Raw genomic sequence first — 25,653 nt, forward strand, 5'->3', positions numbered from 1 at the left:
TAGCCCATAGTCACATACTGCCTGATTTCATAAAGTTTTGTTGGAATAGAGCGACACTCAACATTTATGAATTGTTCATGACAGCTTTTGCCCTACACCAGTTGAGTCAAGTTCTTGCAACAGAAATTATATGGCTCATAAATGTGAAAATCTTTACTTTCTTGTCTTTAACAAAAAATGTTTTCTGACTTCTGGTAGAAGATGCCATCCATTCAAAGAATGGAGAAGAAACTTTACACACAGAGGAAATCATAGGAGCAATGATATTGAAGTGGGAAAAATAAGCCATGGAGGAATTGCAAGGTCAGGTAGCAAGAAGTGAAGTGGGAGAGATAGAGGGAGTCAGGTTATCCTGAGCCTCAGAGACTGTGGTAAGCATTTTTGATTTTAAATTCTTATTGCAGAAAACCACTTGAGATTTTTAAGAGGGGAAGGACATAATCTGATTTATGTTGTGCAGAGATTTGACAGCTAATTCTTGTGGAATACTTACTATGTGTACATTTTAAGCCTTTTATGTATTGATTTTTAAAATTCTTACATATTATTAAGTACTATTATTTTCCATTTTACAAATTGAAAGTGTAGTGATAAGTAAGAAGGACAAAGACATATACTGTATGACTCTATTCACTTGTGGGATACAAAGAAAACAAAAATGAAACTTTAGACTCTAATAACAGATTGATGATTACCAGACAGGTGGAGGGAGGAGAGACTAGGTAGAAGGGGCCAATTGGTTTATGGTGGATGATGACTGGACATTGGGTGGTAGGTTTGGTGAGAAAATGTAATCTTGGAACCAAAACAGCACTGCACACTAATGTTGCTATAATAATAAAATAAATAAAGCAGATTTGGAAGGGAAAACAAAACAGAAAAGCTGTATAGATTGCTTAGTACAAAATACTGACAAATGTTTGAGCCAAGATTTGATTCAAACACCCTTAATTCATAGTCTGTGTTGTTAACTGCTGGACAACCAGCTTTGCTTGTGTATATGTCTAGAGAGGATCGTGTGTGTGTGTGTGTGTGTGTGTGTGTGTTCGTGTGCACACACACACATACACATGCATGTGTTTGAATGTGTATGCAGAACATAAGTGGAGAAAGTAGAACCTTGATCTTAGGAGACTGTAAATATGTAATATGTAGGAGACTGTAAATATGTAAAGATCTTAGTAGAAACAGTAAATATATAATAAATAGTAGCAGCCTGGGTTATAGGACTGAACTCTGAATGAGAAAGATGTAGTCACCCTTCTTCTGTGCTAAAGGCTGGTGAAGTGCTAGGTGAGTTAGACGTGTACCCTAGATTCTTCAGCCTGAAGACTATTGTGATGGACAAACGCTTTAAATAGCAGCACACATGCTAGTTTTCAGAAACCATAAATAGTATCCCAGTCAAAAACAAGGACAATTGGATTAGACCCTCTAATTCTGTGTTTCCAGAAAGGTGAAAATGAATGACTAAACTAGAGTAGAAGACTACTTCCTTACAAGCCTTCACTTATTTCTTTCCAATATACCTAAAATAATATACTATGTCTTTAGATTAAAACTTTTTAGAAGATTCATTTTATGTTATATAAAATATTCATTTTTCTATTTCATTAATCATAGTTGCCTTTTTCTAAGTAAAAGAACTGCCAAAGAATACATTATCACATAAAATTATAATTTCTGTTCTTGGAATTAGGTAATTTGCTATCACAGACATATCAAAGAAACTATTTTGATAGCATTTGAAGTAAAGTATAATAGGCTATCACTGTTTTTCCTTAAATACAGACAGCTTGTCAGGATACACTGATTTAGAATAAACAAAAAGAACTGGCTATAATGAATTATTAGCTATCCTGTTTAAGTAATAGGAATTACAAGTTTCTTATTTTTAAGGTATCTCCAACAATATTAATAAGATTAAATATTAATAAATGTTTTTTAAAAAAAGTAATGCGGGTAGTAAAACAATAGACTAGAGAATATAAATGAGAAAAAAATGAGCTTCTTTTGAAGCTGTGTCTTTTCAGCTTTGAAAAGAGAAATAGTATATCTTACTATAATTATACAATATTACAAATGTGAGTTTAATGACAGGATGAGAGTTATATTGTAAAAGACAACTACACTTGAGGAACATTAAAAATACTTGCCACTCAAGGTTGGCCTCCTTAACTTTTTCCAGATAAATATTTTAAAGTGTTTAGCATATTCATCACTATTTGTCTAGATTTTTTCACGTTGCATTTTGCAATAAAATCAACCAAAGAAATTAGAACAATACCAATTAATTTTATAATGTTGCTTAAAACCAATACACAATAAACAAATTTACAATAGGTACAAATTTAGATTTTCACTAGTGTTTTATTCTATTTTTGCATCTTCCTTTTTTATTGCGGTAACACTGGTTTAAAATGTTTATGATTAGAACAACAGGATCTTTCCTTTCAGATATTTTTATCAAACTACATTCACCACCAAAACACCCATAGTTCTCCTCCATAATCCACTGTGCTCCTTCCCTACCTTGTTCTTTCTCCTCGCCTGTCTTCTCTGGTAGCCTTATTTATGAGGCTGAAGGGTCCTATAGTGAAGGCAGCCCTCTCTACAGAGCTCTGTCTTTTCAGGTTTTGGTAAATGCTAATCTCTTTTCCTTCATGCCTGACAAAAAAAGCTCCCACTCCTTAGTGAGGAGTAATTACCATCATGTCCATGTGGTTTTTCTTTACTTTAACTAACGAGTCCTAAACATTCCTTGTGAAACCATCCTCAAATTGCCCTAATTTGAGTGTGCCTTTTTTTCCTATTGGGATCCTAAGGCAGGACAAAAAAAATCACTATTGTTAACAACATTGTATTAACACATTGTTAAAAATGTGTCCTTATGATCTGGTAGAATTTTCTCATATCCTATTTTTGAGTATATTGTTATAATTGGAAAGATGCATTTAACTAATTTTTTATTTTATAATTTCCATTCTCATTTTAATTTCATTTAGTATAAGGCAAAATTTCAAATGTAAATGTATCTGTTTCCTAATTAGATTATACAAAGTAAGGTTCTTGGAAGCACAATGCATTCTTTACTCCTTGGCTGGGAGACAGAGATTTCCAGTGAAGGTCTTTAGATATAGATATGAGTTCCCATCTTTGAAAATATTTTAGTGAATGATGTTAGTTGGAATGGTTATATGGAAATATTAAAAATCCATAAAGCTTTTGTCCTGGCAAAGAATGGCATGATATTTGAATACAGAATGCAGTTGTTATTATAAAAGAAAGAAATCACTTCCTAGAAATGCTTCATTAAATGGAAAGCAGGTTGAGCACATCACTTTTAATATTGCAGGTGACTGACTGGAAACAAAGACCATGTATCAGAACAAAAGTGCTAATATTTGAAACAGTATCTATCTCATTTTTGGCAACCAATAAAGTGGCTACTTGAAGATCATAAAAAACAATGAAAACAAGTCCCTTTAACAGAAACATCTTTATTCTAAGCTGAAATCTATTAACTTCAGAACATACTGTATTTAATTCATAAGCGATAATCATGTAATAACTGTACTTATAGTTCATTCCTAATTTATTTTAAACATTTAGGATGCTCTACAGCCTAAGGTTAATTTCTTTTAAAAAATGGGCATTGTTTTCTTCAATGTAAGAATAAGGTTAAATATTTAGATTTCTGGTTGAGTATTAAATCTGTGGTAGTATTTTATATCTGGAAATTTAGTCTTTCTGTTTTTATATTCTCTGCCATACTCTCTTCCCCACCCATATGGTCATTGATAGTTCCAAATTTTTCCCTTCTTGATTTAGTGTCAAGAGTAGAAATACAATGTCAATGAAGTTACCAACTTAGGCTTTAATCAGAAATATATAGATTCAAACTAGTAGTACAGTTTTACACTGGTTAAGACTGGTATAAGGGGAAAAGGGAGAAAAGTAGACAGTACAGTAAGTGGTGAGGAACTGAGAGTCTTCTAAGAGAAGAAGAAGAGAAAGCACTTCTAACAAGAAGTCTGTCAAATAGAATGGAGAGATCATGTAAACATCCCAATTTATAGTCTGAGTACTTAAAACTCCAATCCAGACAAAGAGATTACTACAATACAGCATGATAAATGTTTTGGATACTATGGAAACGCATAGGAGAGTGTCCTTAAAACAGTTAAGTTTGTGTCTGGAAAATCTTCCAAGCACAAGTGAGCTCTGACTTGAGAGCTGTGACTTACCCAGGTAGGTGTTACAGGTGTAGACAAAAACAAAACAACCCAAAACTGAAGCATCATATACAGAGGCAAAGGATGAGAAAAAAAAAAAACAAAAAACCAGCCAGTTCAGTGAATGAAAAGCAAGAGGATGTCTGCAGCATAAGGCTCAGTACATGATAGAGTCACGAGAAAGGAAAGCTAACGGATGAAACTGGCCAGTCTGCATAGACCAGGTCACAACACCCCTTGAACTTGCTGTTTAAGGAAGGCCATTTGAAGAAATGAGAAGTCATGATCAGACTTACTATTTAAAATAATAATTTGTACAGTTGCATAAGGCATACATTGGTGGGCTGGGAAAAACAGAGTCTATGACAGGGAGTGATCAGAAATGCTATGTATCCTTACTTCAAGTAGGAAATGATTAGGACAAAAATTAGGGCGGGAGTGGTGTGGCAGGGGCAGGAGGAGCAGATGAGATGAACTGGAGCGAGAATGATGGAGAGGAGAGGGAACAAATCTAGGCTGACTACTGTGTTTCTAAGGAGTGTTGGTATTCACTCTAATATTTAAAAAGATGGTACAGATTCTGGGAAAGATATTATGTTCAAATCTGAGATGTCTTGACGAAATTCTGATGAAGACATCAACTAAGATATTTTGTGTCTACATCACAGATTAGAGAAATGAGCCTCTGTTATCCCAAATAGTATCTGACTCCACTCTAGACTATCAGCTAGACTTGTATGTAAGCTGCAGACCCATGAACACAAATCAAGGACAATAGTTGTTCCCTGTCACAAAATGTTTTTGACCCTGACAATAATTAAACTAAAGTGAGACAATAATTAATTCAACTAAAGTGAGACTAAGGTGTATGTAGTCAATTCCAAATTATTTGCCATCCTAAGGAAACAGGAAAATTCAGGGTGATGGATATTTCCATCTTATTTTTTCCTGTCCTGCCCCCATAACTTTATTGAGATATCATAGGCATATACATTGTGTAAGTTTAGTTGCAAATACTATTGATTTGATACACTTCCATATAGCAAGATGATTACCACCACAGTTTTAGCTAACACCTCATCATAACCTACAATTACCATTTTTGTTTTTGTGATGAGAACATTTAAGATCTAATTTCTTGGTAACTTCTAGCATATATTATTAACTAAGCATATAATATATTATCAAGTATAATCACCATGCTGTACATTAGCTTCTCCAATTATTCATTTTGTAACTGAAGTTTCATATGAATTATTATATATATATATATATATATATATAATGTGTGTGTACACACACACATACATATTACTCACATGAGACAGAAGAACTACCTGCCAGTTGCTATAACATGAATGGAGCTTTAGGTCATTATGCTAAGTGAGATAAATCAGACAGAGAAAACAAATACTCTATGGAATGGAATACATGGAATCTAAAATAGTTGAGCTTATAGTGACAGTTAGTTGAATGGTGAATGGTAGTTACCTGAGACTAGGGAGCAGAGGAAATGGGCAGAAGTTGGTCAAAGAGTACAAACTCCGATAGTTTTCTTTTGGAAGGCATTAGGTATCTCATTTGAAGTAGATTAGTATTCAGAAATACATTTTGTTTGGAATAATGTAAGATTACAATACCTAATCAAATATCCAATGCAAGAAAAAAGAGATTTTCAGTGGCAAGACAGATTTACTTAAGAATTTCAGGGATCTGTTTAGTTTGGGGAATGAAATTCACAAGGTCATATGACAACTCATTGAGCTTAGTGAAATGCTGAAGCTGAGGTTTGTGTGGACCTTGTTCTGATTGAACCCATCAACTTAGTACCGTTTTTTCATTTCACCGAAACACTACATGTCATAGGACTAGAATAAGGCCATAGTAAGTTAGAAAGTGGATACTTTCATACAGATTATGCTATTGCAATTATTTTGATCATGCCTGCTATTATCATATTGCTTAACACTTTGGAAACTAGAACTAGTGTCACAAAACCATACACTAGAAGTCTAACATGCATCTATTTGCCAAGCTAGAGAATGAGACAAAAATGAGTCCTCACAGGAAAAATAGTGTCAATGACCTTTCCATAAAAACATGGGGACAGCTTTCTGCACTAAAAAACTTCAATTTATTATGAAGCAGGGGATGCTCAGAGGGTGCCTGAGAACAGGTCGTCCCAATGCTTGCCACGCTAAAACCAGAGGACTCTGGGATTTCTGTTGCAGCACTCATTTGCTCGGGTCCTCCTAACCAATGGGCTGCCCCTACTCTGAAGGAGACACCTGTTTCTGCTGCCTGTTGAAACATCACCTGCTCCTCAAGACCCACTCCCCTTCCCTTTCATCCTCATTCTCTCTGGTTGCAGACTTGACTTCTGCCTTCTCCACACCTCCAGGCCTCTTATCCCTGAGGGGTCTGAGGAAGTGAAACATGACCGGCTCCGAAGATCCTGTAATATTAATAGGTAGCACTTAGAATGACAGACACAGACCACGGGTGGGGAACCGGTCCTCTTTCAAACTTTCTACAATATTGAGGAGAGTACAATAGTGAGTTTCTCAACGAATGTTCCTCTCATATACTATTTCTGTATCTCCAGTTAGCTGACTATTCCACTATTTCCCAGTGAACTCAATGCTAAAAAGTGCTGTACTTTTTCTTCTGGTAACTCGATATATTAGCTTTGTATAATTTTTTTCTGGGAAATTGTTTCTTTAAAAAAAATTCTTCTGTAACCGCCAAGAAGACAATAAAAATTGAGGGATGAAAATTTGACAGCTTCTATTGAATAAAAAGATTATTTTACAAAATGGATAATGTTCTTTATTATTTCTAGACTAGAACATAATGATTCCTTTCCTTTTAATTTTCTGTCTTGTTTTCTTATGATTTAGTTTTAGGACTGTACATGAGGCAAAGGTATAATCAGCCTTAAAGATATGTAATCTAACCACACAGCGACAAACATTCGGTAAAATCTCACAAATGCAGGGTCATTAGAGGAAAAACCAATCCAAAGTACATATACATACACATCCCACCCCCCCCAATTCACGGAAGGAATGAACATTTTATTTCTGTGAACGCAAGCCGTGCTTTACAAGCCGTGAGGCAACAAAAGTAGTACTAAAGAGTGGATCTTACATGATACTTAGAGATAAAATTGTAATTAGTATATCGATTGCATTAAAATGTTTGAAAAGATTTTGTCATTTTAAATTTCATTTCTCTCCTGAAATTCTTTGTCAAATTCTTTCTTTAGCTGCACACCATATATGAAAAATCACAAGTGCCAAATGAATGGAGTTTTACTCTTCCTCTTGTTCATTTCCAATTCATTCCCCAGAATAAGTACATGCTTAAATTTTAAAACCTTATCTTTTTTCTTTACTCATAAAAGAAAGTTCTTCATGCATTTTTAAATTAAGATTTTAATAATTGAGAGGAAAAATAAAAGGCTTTCCATAACTCCAGCCTATATTTTTCACATGGAATGCAAAATGGCCTCATAAGAAGATAGGCTCTTCTTCACTCCTTCTTCTCTCTTACTCCCTCTGTCATCTAATAGTAATTTATTAATAGACATGACCTGGGGTGGCATTATTATGAAGCTAATGAAGCTCAAGCTTCAGGGTCTCTAACTTGCACTGATCTTTTCCAAGGTCCTGAGAATACTTTTCTTTTGCGATGTGTTCACATAACCTTACATTTTTGTTAAATCTTCTAAAATAAGATAATGTAACTTCAAGTTAAATTACACTATGCTCATTCTCCATCCTGAAATCCTCTCTGCTACACTTTGCTTGGGTTGAATAATTTTGGAGGCCCCAGGAGCAACTTGAGGACCTAGTTAAAGGTAGCTGAGTTGGGAGTACATGTAGCTTGGGTGTATGAGTAATATGTATGAGGTTCACAGTCACTTGTGAGTATATATAATGAGCTTATTTCTAGTTGTCTTGTTACAGGAATGAATTTCAGAAATATTCTTACCTTCCACTATGCTGACTTACCTGGCTTCATGACAAGGAATTATATGACCAGTGATCATATAAAACATTAATATACCACACCAAATATGTGAACTTATTTATAAGGTTAATTGCCACCAAAGAAAATGTGAAATACCCCCAAAACCCATGAAATATAAAATGCCTTCAAATTACAAAGTGTAAAAACATTATAGGCATTTTCTAAAATTTGCTACTGTCTAAATTCGGGTTGTCTCAAAGCAGAAGGTGAGACAAGGACTTGAGTGTAGGCTATTTATGAGTTGTGATCCACAGGCATAGAACTGAGGCAGTGTAGGGGCAGGAAGGGCACAGAGCAGGGTATCTGTGATCTGAGCAGACCCAGTAAAGGAGAGTCCTGGAGCCCTCAGTGGCTTTCTCAGGCTTTTATTGAGCTTTACATGTAGTGTGGCAAACAGGCACACGGCAGGCAAGGGTGCCAGGGTGGGTGGGGCCAGGAGGCCTCCAAGCCCCCAGCAAGTCTTCACTCTGGGCTTCTCTCTCCCCTTCTCTCCCCTTCTCTCTCCTGCTTCTTCTCCTGCTTCTCTCTGTGACTATCTCAATACTCCTCCCATGGCCCACAGAAGTAAACAAGAGAGCTTACAACAATGTACCAACTGTAGGTGCTCCACCAGGCAGGGCAAGCCTAATGGTGGGAGGGCAGAAAAGCCTGAAAGCCATTTGCCCTACAGGCAGGAAGGAGAAAAAAGGAGAAAGGATAAGTGCATTAGATGTCTGTTTTTGTAGATTCTGCTGTGGGCAATATATGCATGATTCCACCAGGATGGTTTCTACCCAAGCAGGTATTAACTCCCCTCCACTTTAACTGAGCACTTATGTGAGCTGAGTAAGCATAAGGGGAGAAAGCCCCAAAGCAGATACGCAGAGAAAAGCACCCATGTGGCAAACACCAACAGCTCTATGAGCTGCTCACCAAAATTGAGACTGAAATGGAGGGTGGTCCTTAAAGGTGTGATGCGGCTGATCAAAAACATCTGCTACAGTAAATATTTTCATCCCAATTTTTCTTATGAGAAAGGAAATTGAAGTTCAGTGAGGCTAGGTCAGTTTCCTGAGATCTCATGGGACGTAGGTGACAGAAATAAAATTTCAGTGTGTATTTGTCTGATGCCAAAGAATTGTTAATTTTGCATCCTATCACGTTTCCACGGGGAGGAAGGAGACCTAAGCCAATGAGTCATATAAACTTGGTGCTGTTCAGTAAAACTAAATTGTTGTCTTGGGCTGATAAAGCGGTGGTGTGGTAAATTGTTAGCTATCTTAGTTTGTAGAAAAACATATTGAGCTTTGAGAAAATATTACTGATTCATATAAAGCCACTGAATATCCTAGACTAGAAGGTATAATACAATGTAAAAAATTCTGTTCTTAAACCTGGGCAAAGATAGTATAGATATTGTGTAGTTCATAGCTCACAGGCAGAATGCATAGTGATCCTCCAATATAGATGACTTAGAATATATTTTATATATTTGGTTCTAGCTATAGGCAAGAGGCGCATACAGTGAACATTTACTAACAACTTACACCATGCCAGGCACTACAGTGTGATTTTACAAATGTTTTGCAGTTTAAATACTCAAGTAAGACTATTAAGGAAATAAGCGTGCGAGGTCCATAGCTCACTGGCATGCAGGAAGCTATGACTTCATCTGTCTCTCCTCCTCTTCCGGGACAAGGAAGGCTACACTTTTCAAGTGTTGTGACAGTGAAATGGGAACTAAAATGATGGGTGCCACTTTTGAAGTGATGTGCCTCATTGCTGAAGCTCGACTCTGAAGCCTTTTCTCAAGTCCTACCGAACGTGGAAAGCAGAGTCATAGAAGCAAATTACCCTGGATGTGCTGAGCCACCCTAAGGAGTACAGCAATAGCAATCTTTGCATGAGTGATAAATAAACTTATTTAATTTATTTTTGCTACTCCAATGAGAATATTGGGGCCACCTGCTATTATAGCACATCCTCGCCTAGACTGTCTAAATGGAAGAATAAAATTTTAACTCAATTTGATATGACTCAAAAAATCATATATGCTTTTTTTAAAGTATAAAATATTGACTCCTGCTTCTATTTAATTTCATTTTTAAAGTGTTTATCATATTTTTGATTATCAATGTAATTGATAAACTTTATGAACATTTTATAAAAATATATAAAATGTATTCAGAAATGAAAATCATCTCAAAGTCACAATATAATTAAAATTTTGGTGTGTTTTCTTACAGTCTTTCTACATGTAAAAACAAAGTATTTATATACTATTGAAATATGATTTCAAGTAGACTACAGTAAAATTAATTTTTTAATGGTTAAATATCATTACTAAGTTTTGTCTGATGTCAAATTTATTTTCTAATGCATCTTGTTTGGTGGATGGATATAAATAATTTCTTACTTTTGTTTAATATATTAGCTCTCTTTTCTGTTATATAATGCATATTCCTTATTATTTTTTATTGCAAAATGAGAATAAATATTCTGTTATGCTGATCTAGGAGTCCAGCCTAAAATAGAAAGAAATGCTGCCCTTAAGTCCCATCTTTTACCAATACATCAGTTGCTCATAATGAGTTAATCAGATATTCAAGCAAAATAGCAATTGAGTGATTGGCTGAACTGACCAATTGTTCACCTTATGGACTTTGAAAACATAGACTTATACTTCTCACCCTACAATTTACCTTAAACATTTATCTTTGCTCTATAGTTTTATTTTTCTTGCATACCTGAGATTTCTGAAAGATGTTATAGCACTAAAACTCATGTGATAGTGATCAGGTTAGGTGAAAAATGATTAGAAGTCAAAATAGCAAGAACTATCAACTTTCCAACCACAGAACTTACATGTTAGAGAAAGACAGATTTTAAATAAGAAAAAGATTACATTCTTTTATTCCACTAGATGAAAAACTAATCCAAGGGAAAAATGCATATTTTTATTTGTTAAGACATTTTAAAAGATGGTGCTGCCCTTACCTGGATGTATTTGTAAAAGGCAAAAATATATATCTAATGATTATTGAGACAAATTCATAAGTCATATCAATATGGTACAGTGTTATCTTATTTTTGTCTCACTTATCTGTCACTGACAAAGATGTCATTTTTCAGCTTTTCTAGTGGCACTATTCAATTACTTTTACAGAAAACATAAGTGGCAAAATCATCTGAAGCTTAGCCAAGTACGTTCACCAGCATCCTAAGATAAATAAAAAAATAACTTTTATACTTCAAGAAAATGTGCATGGATTTGTGGGCTTGTGAAAGGAGCCCTTGTAGAAACTCTGCAGGAGAAATTCTCTATCTACATAACAACACATCAATAGGCAGTCACTCTGTTAATCCTCCCACAGATTCAGCTAAATAGAGACACTGAAAAAAAAAAAAAGATTCACTCCAAGTGTTTAATCTTGTCATATTTTTAATGTAGAGCCCAAGATGGTCAAGTGCTTCAGGGAAGTTAGATATTTCTTGCTGGTGGGCACTAAGATTTTACGAGGATATAAGGTATCTACAGAAATTCAGCAAAATTCTGGGATAATAAGGACGGTCACAAAACAACAGCAGCCATTGCCATTTATTTAGTGATTACCATGTGACAGCCATTTATACTACATGTTTTAGAGCTTATTAAACCTAAAAAGTGTATGAAGTAAGCATGTCCAGATTATAAATGAGGGAACAAAAATTGAGAGGTTAAGTAACCTGTACAATGTCACATAATTAAAATGTGAAGGAGACAATAGTCAAAGGATAGACAATATCCAAAGCCTGTGCACTTAAGTCATTTTGTTATACTGTCTGAGTTAACCTCACAGATCACCTTGCAACTTATTAGTTGTGTGACATTGAGCAAGAGAGTTAACATTCCTTCAATTTCTGCTCTGAATAATTAATGCCCTGCCTTCATCAGGGGGTTATTGTGAATATCAGAAGGAGTTAACAAATGTCAAAGTGCTCTGTCAACTTGAAATGCCATATAAATGTGAACTATTTTATAGTCACCATTTTTGGTCATTGTAATTGTTTTCATAATTGGAACTATCCTGCAGTTTCTCTTATGTAAAAAAGGAATCTGAAAACTGGAACTCAGAATGTGGTCCACAGCACTGCAGTTTCAGCATCTCCTGGGAATTTCTTTACAAATGCAGAGTCTTAGGTACATCCTTTACCCTCTGAATTAGAATCTGTACTTCCACAAGATTTTCAGATGACTCTTAGGTACATTAAGTTTGAGATGACATTATCTGGTATTGCTCTGAAGAAATTTTAGAGATTTTAAGTCATAATGCAGATGGCAGGTTGGGATGGATGTGAAATGCTGAATCAACTACCTACAAGATCCTCCAGACCAATGGGATGTCCTTACAAGAATAGATTAGAAAAGAAGACCAAATATGCTTATTCATTACAGGGAGCTTCTAAGTCACCCAAATTATAGCAAGATTCACTTAGGACTTGCTTGACAAGCTCTCTTATAGCAGCATTGATAGTGCTGGCAAGCTGAGAAATTATGGGGGCAGATATGTACTTTATTAACATGAATGCCAATTTATGATCCTCTTTTTTTGTTATGCTTGCTTTCTCATTTGTATGTTTTATTTTGTGGTGTTTATTTTCTTTTACTGGGGAGTAGGGGTATCCTGTATACTTCAGAGGAATCTGGCAGAAGCTGGAAGTTAGTGTGTGTTGTTTATATTAAGGTTTCAAAATTCAAAGGGGGCTATAAGGAAAAAGAGACAAATGATGTGATACCTATGAGCAGATTTAATGAATATCATAAGAGTTTTCAGAATTCTAATAAGGGAAAAAAGAGAATAACTCTTCTCCTTTATAAGGTAGTAAGGGAGTTAGGTTAGAAAAATGTGCATAGAATAATAAAAATCAAATTCAGCAATGGACTTATTTAAGTTTGATTATGGCAAAGTAATACTAGAAACTTCCAGTAACAGTTTTTGAAGTTTTTCCCTTAAAAAATTTAGATGAGAGATTAGCAGGGAAATCTTAAAGATAATTTGAGGGAAGAGACAGGATTTTTAACATAACAGATAGCACAAAATATAAGTACGACAACTGAAAGCGAAAGAGATGAACTCAAATGTCATCTTTGTCGAAACAATACCCACAATAACATATTGCTCAGGTGGGAAAAAGGTGTACGAACCAGAAAATTCTCTAAATATTTATGCCTAACCAAAACTGAAGAGGAAGCAAGGTCTAGGGTGACTGAAGGATCTCATCAAATCATCAAGTATTAGAATTGACTGGATTTGAGCTCATGCTTTCTAACATATTCAAATATTACCTATTCATAGCTTATGTGTGTCTGTTAAGAGAAACTACCCAGAGTGAATAAGACAACAGATCTTATCATCACCCTTTACCTCCTCATAATCTAAACATTATATTTAGAAATTATTATTTCTACAATCTGTCCCACACAAAGTATTTTTTCAAGTATTCTTTCCAATAATGCAGTTAAATGTACTTAGAAGGGAAAAAATGATCAGGTAGATAAAACCAGATAGAAAATTATGATTTTAATGTAGGAAATAAATGTAATCTGTCTTCACTTAACAGGTCAGAGCTCTGTAAAGGCCTGTAGGTTAATTCCAGACCGCAGGGTTACTGTTCAGCAAAGACACCAGGCATAAGATCTTACAGTTTGAATACAAATGGTTAACAATTATGGGCAAAGAAGTTTGAGGAAGTCTGAGATATTTTTAAAACTACTGTCTGAAGGAAAAGGCTTAAGGTTTTATAAATTAGTATATTAAATATACTTGAAGTAAACAGGTAGGATTTATAGTCATTGAAAATGTCTTATGTAAGTACGAAACCAAAGACTAACTTGGGAAAGAGCATGAAATTATTCATTGTAACTGCATTTGTCACAGAAAGCAAGCAAACAATAGCAACAAGATGATATATTAAAGAAGACGATATATTAAAGAAAGTAAATAACTCTGCAAACTGCTTTGGGAAGAAAATATTTTAGAGGATGGGATGTCTAAGGTGAAGGTCTTGCTATTAATTACACAACCTAAAAGCTATTTGCATATTTGATTACATAAAAATCTGGAAATTTCTATGATAAAATATTCAGTAAATAACATTCATATATATAATATACATACATGATACACTATGTAAAAATTATTATGCATTAGCCATATAAAATTACTAACCTCATTAGAGGTCAGAATACAAATCAAAAGTACAATTGATTACTATTTTATTTATCAGGTTGGCACAACCTTAGACTGATTACTTCAAATGTGGACATTTCGTGAAGGACAGTTTATTCTCTCATACACTGCTGGTAGCAATACAAGTTAGTACAATATATTTGGGGGTTTCATTTGTAGAATCTATGCACACTTAAAAAATATATCTCCTAATCAAGAAATTGCCCTTCAAGCAAATATTCTTATAAGATATTATCTACGAATCCTTGCTTAAGTACACAAATACTTTTTGTGTAACATTATCCATGCTTTGCAATAAGAAAAAAAAATAGAGACAATCGAAATGTCTACTGGTAGAGGAATAAATGCAGTAACGTTCAATTATACATCAGAATACTCTGCTGCATTTGCAGAGAATGAGGTAGTTTATACAAAGCATGTGTATATGAAAAATAGTTATGATACCAGGTTCAATAAAAAAACTTACAGAGCATATATGTAAAAATATAGATTAAAAAACCACTGACACTTCTTTTTGTATCTTTCATAAAGATAGACATTCTATGACATTTCTGAGCCTTTGCTTCTGCACTGCCTCTCCTGTAGTTGGATCTCTTTTTACTAATGGTTCTCTTCTCTCCAATAGTAGTTCTGTTCAACAAGAACTACTCAATATTATTAAACAGTGTACTCTGTTTCAATTCTAAAGTTATTTTTACCTTGACAACAAATTCAAGAACTCTTTTACATAAAAATTAGAAAGCGTTCATTAAGCTATAACTACAACCTTAAAATGTAGAATGTGTGCAGGACAGATTATAAAAGCAATAGTTTCTAAATATAATGTTTAAATTAAGAGGACGTAAAGGGTGATGACAAGGTCCATCGTCTTAATCACTCCATGTATTTTCTCTTAATACACACACAAGAGCTATGAATAGGTAATAGGGAAGAAATGTTAGAAACTATTTTAAAAATGTGTTTGCATTTGCCCTGTTTTCAGTTTTGTGATAAATTTTTAGTGCTTTTAGATATCAACTAAACTGTGGTGCTCTTATAATTTTCTATTCTGATTCCCTAATTTTTAGTACTTTAGGAGGCTTCACAGTCAATTGCAAGGGATGTCTCTAGGTTTTGAAACTTTTAACCTAGCTTTTAATACTGGGGTCAAAGATACTATTTTGTAGCATTGCAATCAAATGGCATTTCCAGTTATAACCATATTCTAAGATTGTCATTTCTTGCTAAGATTTTGGAAAAGGCTATGATTTTACATCTAGGGATTCATCTTGAGTCATTTGAAATAAAAACCAATGCCATTTTTATAAGATCTTTCACTGAAAACTTTCAAAGCATCTCCATGGCATTCACTAAGGTTTATAGGGCCATATATGTAAGTAGAGAGAAAATTTCTCTGAAATGAAGAATGAAAATAGCTTAATCAGAGAAAAATAGGCAATAAAAAGCTATGAAGATGAGGAAAAACTTAATGACTTAAAAAATAACCATCTGCCATGCAGAAAGAAACAAATTACATAAACCAAAATGTGATTACTAAAGTATTTTTCTCAAAACCAAAGTGCTTAAGATGTGGCTTAATATGTTATTTCTACTACTACTACGACTACTACTACTACTACTATTACTACTACTACTACTACTACTACTACTACTAATTCCATGTACCAGGCACCATTCTAACTGCATCAACTACATTTATGATATACTATTTCTATCTTATTAGGGTGTGGGGATTGCAGTGATTATTATTAACTCATTATAAGATTAGGAAATGGAACCACTGAGAAATTAAGTTTTCATCAGAAGTCACATATAAGAAGAGATAAAGGAGGATATGAACCCAGGAAGGCTGAAGCTTGTGTTATATGCTTAATCATAATCTGAAGATACAATGTATGGTGACTGAGTCCATTAAAATTAATTTTTGATATAGTCAAAGAAAGCAGCACTAGATTTATTTAAAGGGTACTGGGAGAAGCCTCATAAGAAGATGTTCCTTCTTAATTGAAGGGTAATCACTAGACGTTTTCATTAGAACTTCAAAACACTTTTGTCATTAAAGACTATAGAACATGATATAAACAGGCAATTAACAGAACAGGCAATTAATAGAAATTTTAATTTATAAGTTCTTAGGAAAATGCAAATTAAAACAACTATTAAGTACCCTTCCACATACTTTAGATTGGCAAAAATTAAAATGTCTAAAAATCAGCTGTTAGTGATGATATGGAGATACAGTAACTCATCATTCACAGGTTAGAATATAAAGTATTGTGGACAGCAATTTGGAATTTCTAGAATAGTAAAAAATGCTCATGCACTTTAACCCAGCATTTTTACTTTTAATTATTGACTGTAGAGAAATATTCACACATATGTACGTGGAGATACACAATTTTTTGTAATTGCAACATTATACAACTCAACAATAAGAAAACGAATAAGCCAATCAAAATAATAGACAGGAGAGCTAAACAGGCACTTCTTTAAAAGACATACAAATGATAAACAGGTAATGAAAAAAAATATTCATCATGAGTAATCATCAGGGAAATGCAAATCAAAACCACAATGAGATACTACCCCACACATGTGAGAAAAGATCAGAAACATCAAAACCTATATGGAAAAGATCAGGAACGAGTATTGGCAAGGATGGAGAAAACAGAACCCTCCTACTGTTAGTGGGAATGCAAACTGGTCCAGCCATATGCAAGTGTCTCAAAGTTTATAAATGGATCTGCGTATGACCCAGTAATTCCACTCCTAGGCATCAACCCCCCAAATTCAAAAATACTAACTTGAAAGGAAACTCCCAAGTCTATTGCAGTGCTATTTATAATAACCAAACTAAGTGCCCAAAACAGATGAGTAGATCAAGAGATATGGCATATACACCCACCTACCCACCACACACCACACACCACCTCCCCCACCCCCCGCAGTATTATTTATTTATTTATTTATTTTTTTTAATCTTAAATTTTATTTTTATATTCCCCCATACAATTGCAAACGCCCCATTCTGACCCCAATCCTTCCCCTCCCGCCCCCCACCCCCAAAAAGTGTCTCTGGTTCATAGTTTTTTGTTGATTTTGATTTTCACTTTCTTATATTCATTTTCCTGGTCCCTTATTTAAGTTTTCTAGATTCCTGCTATGAGTGAGACCATCCGGTATTTTTCTTTTTCTTTTTGGCTTATTTCGCTGAGCATGATCCCTTCCAGCGCCATCCATGTTGCTGCAAATTGCATGTGTTTACCTTTTTTGAATGCTGAGTAATATTCCATGGTATATATGTACCACATCTTCTTGATCCAGTCATCTACTTTTGGGCATTTGGGTTGTTTCCAAAGCTTAGCTATTGTAAACAGTGCTGCTATAAACATAGGGGTGCAGGTGCTCTTTGGAATTGATGTTTCTGTGTCCTTTGGGTAAATACCTAGGAGTGGAATTGCTGGATCATATGGAAGCTCTATGTTTAGTAGGTCCAGAAATCTCCACACAGCTCTCCATAGTGGTTGGACCAGTTTGCACTCCCACCAACAGTGCAGAAGAGTTCCTTTTTCTCCACATCCTCGCCAACATTTGTTGTTGCTAGTTTTTTTAATATGTGCCATTCTCACTGGTGTAAGATGGTATCTGATGGTAGTTTTGATTTGCATTTCCCTGATTGCAAGTGATGTTGAACATTTTTCATATGTCTGTTGGCCATTTGCATTTCCTCTTCAGAGAAGTTTCTTTTTAGCTCTTCTGCCCATTTTTTGACTGGATTATTTTCTTTGTTGTTGCTGAGTCTCATCAGCTCTTTGCAGATTTTTGTGATCAGTCCTTTATCATTAGTGTTGGGTGCAAAAATGTTCTCCCAGTTGGTGGGGTTTCTCTTTGTTTTTGTTATTGTCTCTTTTGCTGTGCAGAAGCTCTTTAATTTGATGTAGTCCCAGCTGTTTATCTTTGCCTTCACTATCACTGCTTTGGGTGATGTGTCTGTAAAGATGTCTTTGATGTGCAAATCCCGTAGTGTTTCGCCTATATTTCCTTCTATGTATTTTATGGTTTCAGGTCTTATGTCTAGTTCTTTAATCCATTTTGAGTTGATTTTTGTGTATGGTGTGAGGTAGTGGTCAAGCTTCATTCTTTTGCATGTAGCGACCCAGTTTTCCCAGCACCATTTATTGAACAAACTTTCTTTGCTCCAATGCATAGTCTTTGCTCCTTTGTCAAAGATTAGTTGAGCATAAATCTGTGGGTTTATTTCTGGATTTTCTATTCGATTCCATTGGTCTGTATGTCTGTTCTTGTTCCAATACCATGCAGTTTTGATGATTATGGCTTTGTAGTAGAGTTTGAAGTCTGGGAGTTTGATGCCTCCATTTCCTTCTTTTTTTTCAGTAGAGCTTTGGCTATTCGGGTTTTTGGTGATTCCATATGAATTTCATCAATAATTGTTCTATTTCTTTGAAGAATGCCATTGAGATTTTGATTGGAATAGCATTGAATCTGTATATTGCTTTTGGTAGGATGGCCATTTTAATAATGTTTATTCTTCCAATCCATGAGCAGGGGATGTCTTTCCATTTCTTTGTGTCTTCTTCTATTTCTTTTAACAGTGTTTTATAGTTTTCTTTGTATAGGTCCTTTACCTCTTTTGTTAGATTTATTCCCAAATATTTGATTTTTTTTGTTTCAATAATAAAAGGGGTGGTTTTTTTGATTTCTTCTTCTTCAGATTTATTGTTTGTGTATAGGAAGGCTACTGACTTTTGCATGTTGATTTTGTATCCTGCCACTTTACTGAACTGACCGATGAGTTGAATTAGTTTTTCTGTGGAGATTTTGGGGTTCTCTATGTATATTATCATATCATCTGCAAAGAGTGATAGTTTGACTTCTTCTTTTCCTATTTGGATTCCTTGGATGTCTTTCTCTTGTCTTATTGCTCTGGCTAGGACTTCCAGTATTATATTGAAAAGCAGTGGTGAGAGTGGACATCCTTGTCTTATTCCAGATCTTAATGGAATTGCTTTCAGCTTTTCACCATTGAGAATGATACTGGCTGTTGGCTTGTCATAGATGGCCTTTATGATGTTGAGGTATGTTCCTTGTATCCCAAGAATTTCAAGGGCTTTTATCATGAATGGGTGTTGCACTTTGTCGAAAGCTTTCTCAGCATCTATTGATATTATCATATGGTTTTTATATTTCTTTTTGTTGATGTGTTGGATAACGTTGATTGATTTTCGGATGTTAAACCATCCTTGTGCCCCTGGAATGAATCCAACTTGGTCGTGGTGAATTATCTTATGGATACATTGTTGGATTCTGATAGCTAAAATTTTATTGAGGATTTTTGCATCAGTGTTCATTAGGGAGATTGGCCTATAGTTTTCCTTTTTTGTGTTGTCCTTATTCGGTTTTGGTATTAGTGTAATATTGGCTTCATAGAACGTGTTTGGTATTGTCCCTTCCTTCTCAATTTTTTGGAAGAGTTTGTGAAGGATAGGCACTAATTCGTCTCTGAATGTTTGGTAGAATTCATTTGTAAATCCATCAGGTCCTGGGCTTTTGTTTTTGGGGAGGTTTTTGATTACCATTTCAATTTCGCTGCTTGTAATTGGTCTGTTTAGGTGTTCTATTTCTTCTTTATCTAGCTTTGGGTGATTGTAGAGTTGTAGGAATTTGTCCATCTCCTCTAGATTGTTGAACTTGTTTCCATATAACTGTTCATAGTAGTTACTGATTATTCTTTTGATTTCTGCTGTGTCCGTTGTGATTTCTCCTCTTTCATTTATGATCCTGTGTATTTGTGCTTTCTCCCTTTTTTCCTTTGTGAGCCTGGCTAGGGGTTTGTCTATTTTATTTATTTTTTCAAAGAACCAGCTCTTGGTTTCATTGATCTTTTGGATTGTTTTTTTAGTTTCAATTTCATTTATTTCTGCTTTGGTTTTTATTATTTCTTTTCTTCTACTGGATTTGGGGTTTTTTTGTTGTTCTTTTTCTAGATCTTTGAGCTTCGAGATTAGGTTGTTTCTTTGAGTTCTTTCTTGTTTTTTGATGTGAGCTTCTATTGCTATATATTTTCCTCTTATTACTGCTTTTGCTGCATCCCATACATTTAGGATATTGGTGTCCTCCTTGTCATTCAATTCAAAGAATTTTTTAATTTCTTCTTTGATCTCCTCGTTAGTCCAGTGGTCTTCCAGTAGTGTGGCTTTTAATCTCCATGAGGTAGGATAGTTCCTTGCCTTCTTTTTATGATTTATTTCTAGTTTGATGCCTTCGTGGTCAGAAAAGATGGTTGGTATGATTTCAATCTTGGTGTATCTGTTGATGTTTGTCTTGTGCCCCAGTATGTGATCGATCCTGGAGAATGATCCGTGTGCGCTTGAGAAAAATGTGTACTCCATTTTTTTTGGGTTTAGTGTTCTATAGATGTCTGTTAAGCCCAAATGCTCTAGGTCCTTATTTAGAGCTTTAGTTTCTTTACTTATTTTTTGTCTTGTTGATCTATCCATTGTTGATAGTGGTGTGTTGAAGTCTCCCACTACGTATGTGTTTTCTCTGATGTCTGTTTTCAGAGAGGACAACAGTTGTCTGATATATTTTGGTGCTCTTTCGTTTGGTGAGTATATGTTAATGAGTGTTATTTCTTCTTGAAGTATTGTCCCCTTAATCATAATGTAGTGACCATTGGGTCTCTTTTTATTTTTTTGAGTTTGAAGTCTGTTTTATCTGATATAAGTATAGCTGTTCCTGCTTTCTTTTTTGGCCCATTTGCTTGTAGGATTGTTTTCCATCCTTTGACTTTGAGCCTATTTTTATCTTTTGTAGCTAATGTGTTTCCTGGAGACAGCAAAAGGTTGGATTTTGTTTCTTAATCCAGGCTGCAACTCTGTGTCTTTTTATTGAAGAGTTTAGTCCATTTACATTTAGAGTTAATATTGATATGTTAGCATCTGTATTTGCCATTATGTTTGTCTTTCCTTTGATTTTATTTATTCTTTTAATAACTTTTTTTTTTTTTTTTTTGGTCTTCTTTCGTTGTTATTCGTCCCTCTGAGGTTCTGGCTTTAGGATTCCTTGTAGTATTTTTGGAGTGGGGGTTTATTCGTAATGAAATTCCGGAGTTTCTCTTTGTCTGGGAAGGTCCATATTCTTTCTTCATGGAGGAAAGAGAGCTTTGCGGGATAGAGTATTCTTGGTTGGCATCTGTTTTCTTGGAGTCTGTTGACTATGTCCCTCCACTCTCTCCTTGCCCGTAGTGTTTCTTCAGAGAAGTCTGATGTCAGCCTGATTGGTTTTCCTTTGAATGTTATCTGTTTCTTTCCTCTTGTCAGCTTCATTATTTTTTCCTTGTCCTGGATTCTTGGGAGCTTTACTATTATGTGTCTTGCTGTGTTTTTCCTTTCGTCGTGGAAGTTTGGTGTTCTTCTTGCTTCTTGTATATCAATTTTCAGCTCCTTCTTCGCATTTGGGAAGTTCTCTTCAATTATCTCCTGGAATATTTTCTCTGTTCCTACATCTCTCTCCTCTCCTTCTGGAATTCCTATAACTCTTATATTTCCTTTCCTCATGGAGTCAGATAGTTCTCGAAGTCTTTCTTCATTCTTTTTCCTTCGTACTTCTCTTTCCTTTTCTGTTTTGGTTCTTTTTATTTCTGTGTCTTCAAGAGAACTTATTCGTTCTTCCATTTCATCTATTCTGCTTTCCTTGCTTTTCCCGGAGTTCTTTAGTTCCTCCATTAATTCTTTGATCTCCTGCATTTCTTTTACTTCCCTCTTTAGGGACTCAATTTCATTCTTCTGACCATTGTTTTCCCTCTTTAGGGACTCAATTTCCTTCTTCTGATCTATCACTTTTTTAATCATGGCAATTTTAAATTCTCTTTCTGGAAGGCTCAGAAGTTCTTCCAAGTTGCTGTCGTTGCAATCTGGGGAGTGGTTTTCTTTTTGTGGTGTGCTTCTTTCCTGAGGAGTTGTTAGGTTGCGTGTGGTTCTTCTACTCCCTACTGTCTGTTTTCTAATTTGTCGTATGCGTTGGGACACTGTGATGCTCGGACTGACTGGCATCTTGGGTGAACTTCTCCGCTCCCCTCTGGCTCTTCCAGGAGCCATCTCTGCCTTCTGGGGGAGCTTTCTGCTGGTTTTAGGCAGTTTTTACTGAAGAAATGTCCCTGTTCTCAAATGGCGAAGCGGGATGCAGTCCCTGCGCCTCCGGTTTCAGGCACACTCTTCTGCGCCCCCGGTCTGCCCCGGACGTGAGTGCCTGCTCCCTCTGTGGGCTCAGACTGCTGGTCGGAAGGGGCCTGGCGTGGAATAACTTCCCGGCTGGCCACTGCAGAAGCCTTCTGCCCTTTTCAAGCAGTCTTAAGAAATTTCCTGTTCTATGGGGTGTTAGTGACTTTTTTTTCCTGGTCACTAGGTGGCGCCAGAGATCTCTCCTAGTGTCCTTGGGGGGCTGTTTTTCGTCCCCCCAACCCCGTGGGACAGGGAGCAGAGCGGGAATGGTAGGGTACACCTCAACAGCTTTGGGGTGCTGTGTCTGCCTTGTGCCCCACCGTCGTGGAGAACCCATGCCCCGAATTTTCGTGCCCCGGGTCTCAGTTCAAAGCCCTCAGTTCCAGGACGTGGGCTGTAGCCCAGTTCAGTGGCGCGGGAATGGCGCCTTTTGCACTGCTCCCGTGCCCGGGTGCCTGGTTCCTGCTCACTCAGGGAGGGACCTTCACCTCAGTGAGGACCTCCGCGCGTCTCCCCGCAAGCGTAGGTCGTCTCCCCGCAAGCCTAGGTCGCAGGCGCGGGTACCTGGGCAGCCGCGATCCAGGTCTGCACTTGCTTTTCAAGCTCCCCGAGCGCGCCGCGTTTCCGCGCCAGCTTACCGGCAGCCCGGGCTGTGTGCGCGTCTCCCGGGGTCTTTGTTCTTCTCTAATGGCGCCCGGAGCCGTTCGCTCACCGCCGCGGCGAATCCTGCAGGGTTCGCCTCAGCTCCCGTTCACAGGGTGTGGTGGCTGCAATAGTTCCTTTCCACGCACAGTCCCGCTTGCTGCATCCTTTGTTCTTGTGGGCCGTTTTGGTTTGTTGTTTCCTCCTCTCTGCCGGTCGGAGAGTGCCGCCTCTGTGGGCGGGGGAGGGGAGCAGGGTTCTGTGCTTCCCTCCCTTCTAGTCCTCTTTAATGGCCACTTTCTTCTTCGGGTAGTTTGCTGGAGTCGTCCGTTTATCTTCCGTGTCCCAGTTCTCACTGGGACCTGCCGCTTTTCCTCCCTATTAACTTTTTTTAATGGGAGATCTTACTCGCAGCGTCTCCTCGCCGCCATGTTGCTCCGCCCATCTCCCCGCAGTATTATTCAGTGTCCAAAAAAGATAAACTCACATCATTTTCAGCAACATGGATAGAATTGGAAGGGATAATGCTCAGTGAAATATGTCAGAAGGAGAAAGACAAATGTCAGATGGTGTCACTAACATGTGGAATACAGGGAAACAAAACAAAGGGTCAGATAAAGACAGTTTGAAACTAATCCTTGAAAGCTGACATGTGAACTGAATCACCCAGTGGGGAGGGGTAGGCAAGGGGTCAGAATGAAGAGGGAAGGGAGCACAGTGGACTATGTTATGATTTGGTGAGGAGTACATTACCTGGGGATAGGGGCATAAGGGGGATTTCATGCTTCCAAAATATTAATAATAATGTAAGTTAATCTTACCCCCCAAACACTGCAACATTGATTTTAATGAGAATAAACAACAACAGTTTAAATTAAGAGGAAGAAGAGTACATGTATCCAAATGGATCAATTTTTAAAAACCTAAGTGTGACAGGCGGGAGGCAGGTAAGCAGGAACATAGGGTGGGGCAGGCTCAAGGCACATAGACAAATCCTGTTTTTTTAAAATGTGGGGCTATTGCCATGGAAACCAGAGCAGTGGGCCCCTTAGGGAACATGGCTCTGGATTGTGACCAGTCTTTTCTTTCCTCAAGACCCTGAGAGGAGGTTATTCTAGAATGAACTTGCCGTCTCTCCTGCATGCACCAGAGAGGTGAGACTGTTGGGGTCTCGATACTGAAGGGGCTAAAAAACCCATTCTAAGCCGTCTCCCCACGAACTACTTGCCTCACACCCTGGATTTGGCTTGGCATCTTGCTCCTCTCAAGCTCTGTAATGTGTTCCCTGTTTATAACCTCAAGCTCTGTAATGTGTTCCCTGTTACTAACTGAATGAATGCCCTGCTGTATTTGCTGACTTTATGCACACATGACAAGACCAGAAACACTGAGTTTTAGACCTTGGTTTGTGACTCTAGGCGAGTCCTTTGCCCCTACCTTTCTTATTTTCCCCATGTGTAAATGGGAAATGTTAACTCCAGATATCGTGCTATTACGTAGCTCTGATAATCGAACCAGTTTTCCATGGGTGCAATCTAGCACAGATGCAGTCTTTATGCCTCATTGGCTCCCCAGCCTGAGCACATCAACCCCTGTACTCTCCCCTGGCAGCACAAGTTCAGCGGCCTCTCACAGATCACTGGCAGCCTATAAATCAGCAACAGGGTGGCCTCCAGCAACAAGCTCATGCCCTCAGCAACCAGATCACCATGGTCACCAAAGTTTCAGTGGAGGTGGTGAACATCTTGTACAACATTCAGTATGTGCTGGCGCATGAGGCTGACCCATTCCCTCATGCACAGCATGGAGGTGAAGCGCGGCTACATGCTGCCGCAACTGCATTGTGAATGTGAGCCACTAGGCTGCCCTTTGCCTTGCCTACCTTATGAAGCACCAGGCCTGGTGCCTGCAGGATGTCCACACATGGACCTAGTATTGCTGACTCATCATTCAGCCCAACAATGGCTTTTGGGAGCAACTCATCCACTGTGAATTCCTGCTGTTTGGCAAGAACACCTTGCACATGGTCAAAAACCCTTTGGAAGTGATCGCTTACATTTATGAGGAGGTCCTTTTGGTAATTTCAATATGAATCTTTCCTCCTGCCATTCTCTGCATTGGAGTTAAAGGTATAGTCCTGCTGCGGTTCCTACACCATGATCTTAATATGAACATTCTTCTTTTGTTGATATAGAAAAAAATAGATTATGCATTTTATAAGGGCAAAAAGAAGGTTTTACTCTTGTAACTCGTATCTTTAAAGATTAAAGTTACTAAATGTAAGATGATGAA

The 25,653-nt window shown here is 36.8% G+C and overlaps 1 pseudogene; it reads left to right on the forward strand.

Moving 5' to 3' along the window:
* The window catches only part of LOC119251452 (dual specificity protein phosphatase 18-like), a 40,376-nt pseudogene extending 14,923 nt beyond the window's left edge, over positions 1-25,453 (forward strand).
* The last annotated feature ends 200 nt before the right edge of the window (positions 25,454-25,653 follow it).

Source organism: Talpa occidentalis, unplaced genomic scaffold (assembly GCF_014898055.3).
Source record: "Talpa occidentalis isolate TD23 unplaced genomic scaffold, MPIMG_talOcc4v2.1 talOcc4.2, whole genome shotgun sequence".
Taxonomy (NCBI): domain Eukaryota; kingdom Metazoa; phylum Chordata; class Mammalia; order Eulipotyphla; family Talpidae; genus Talpa; species Talpa occidentalis.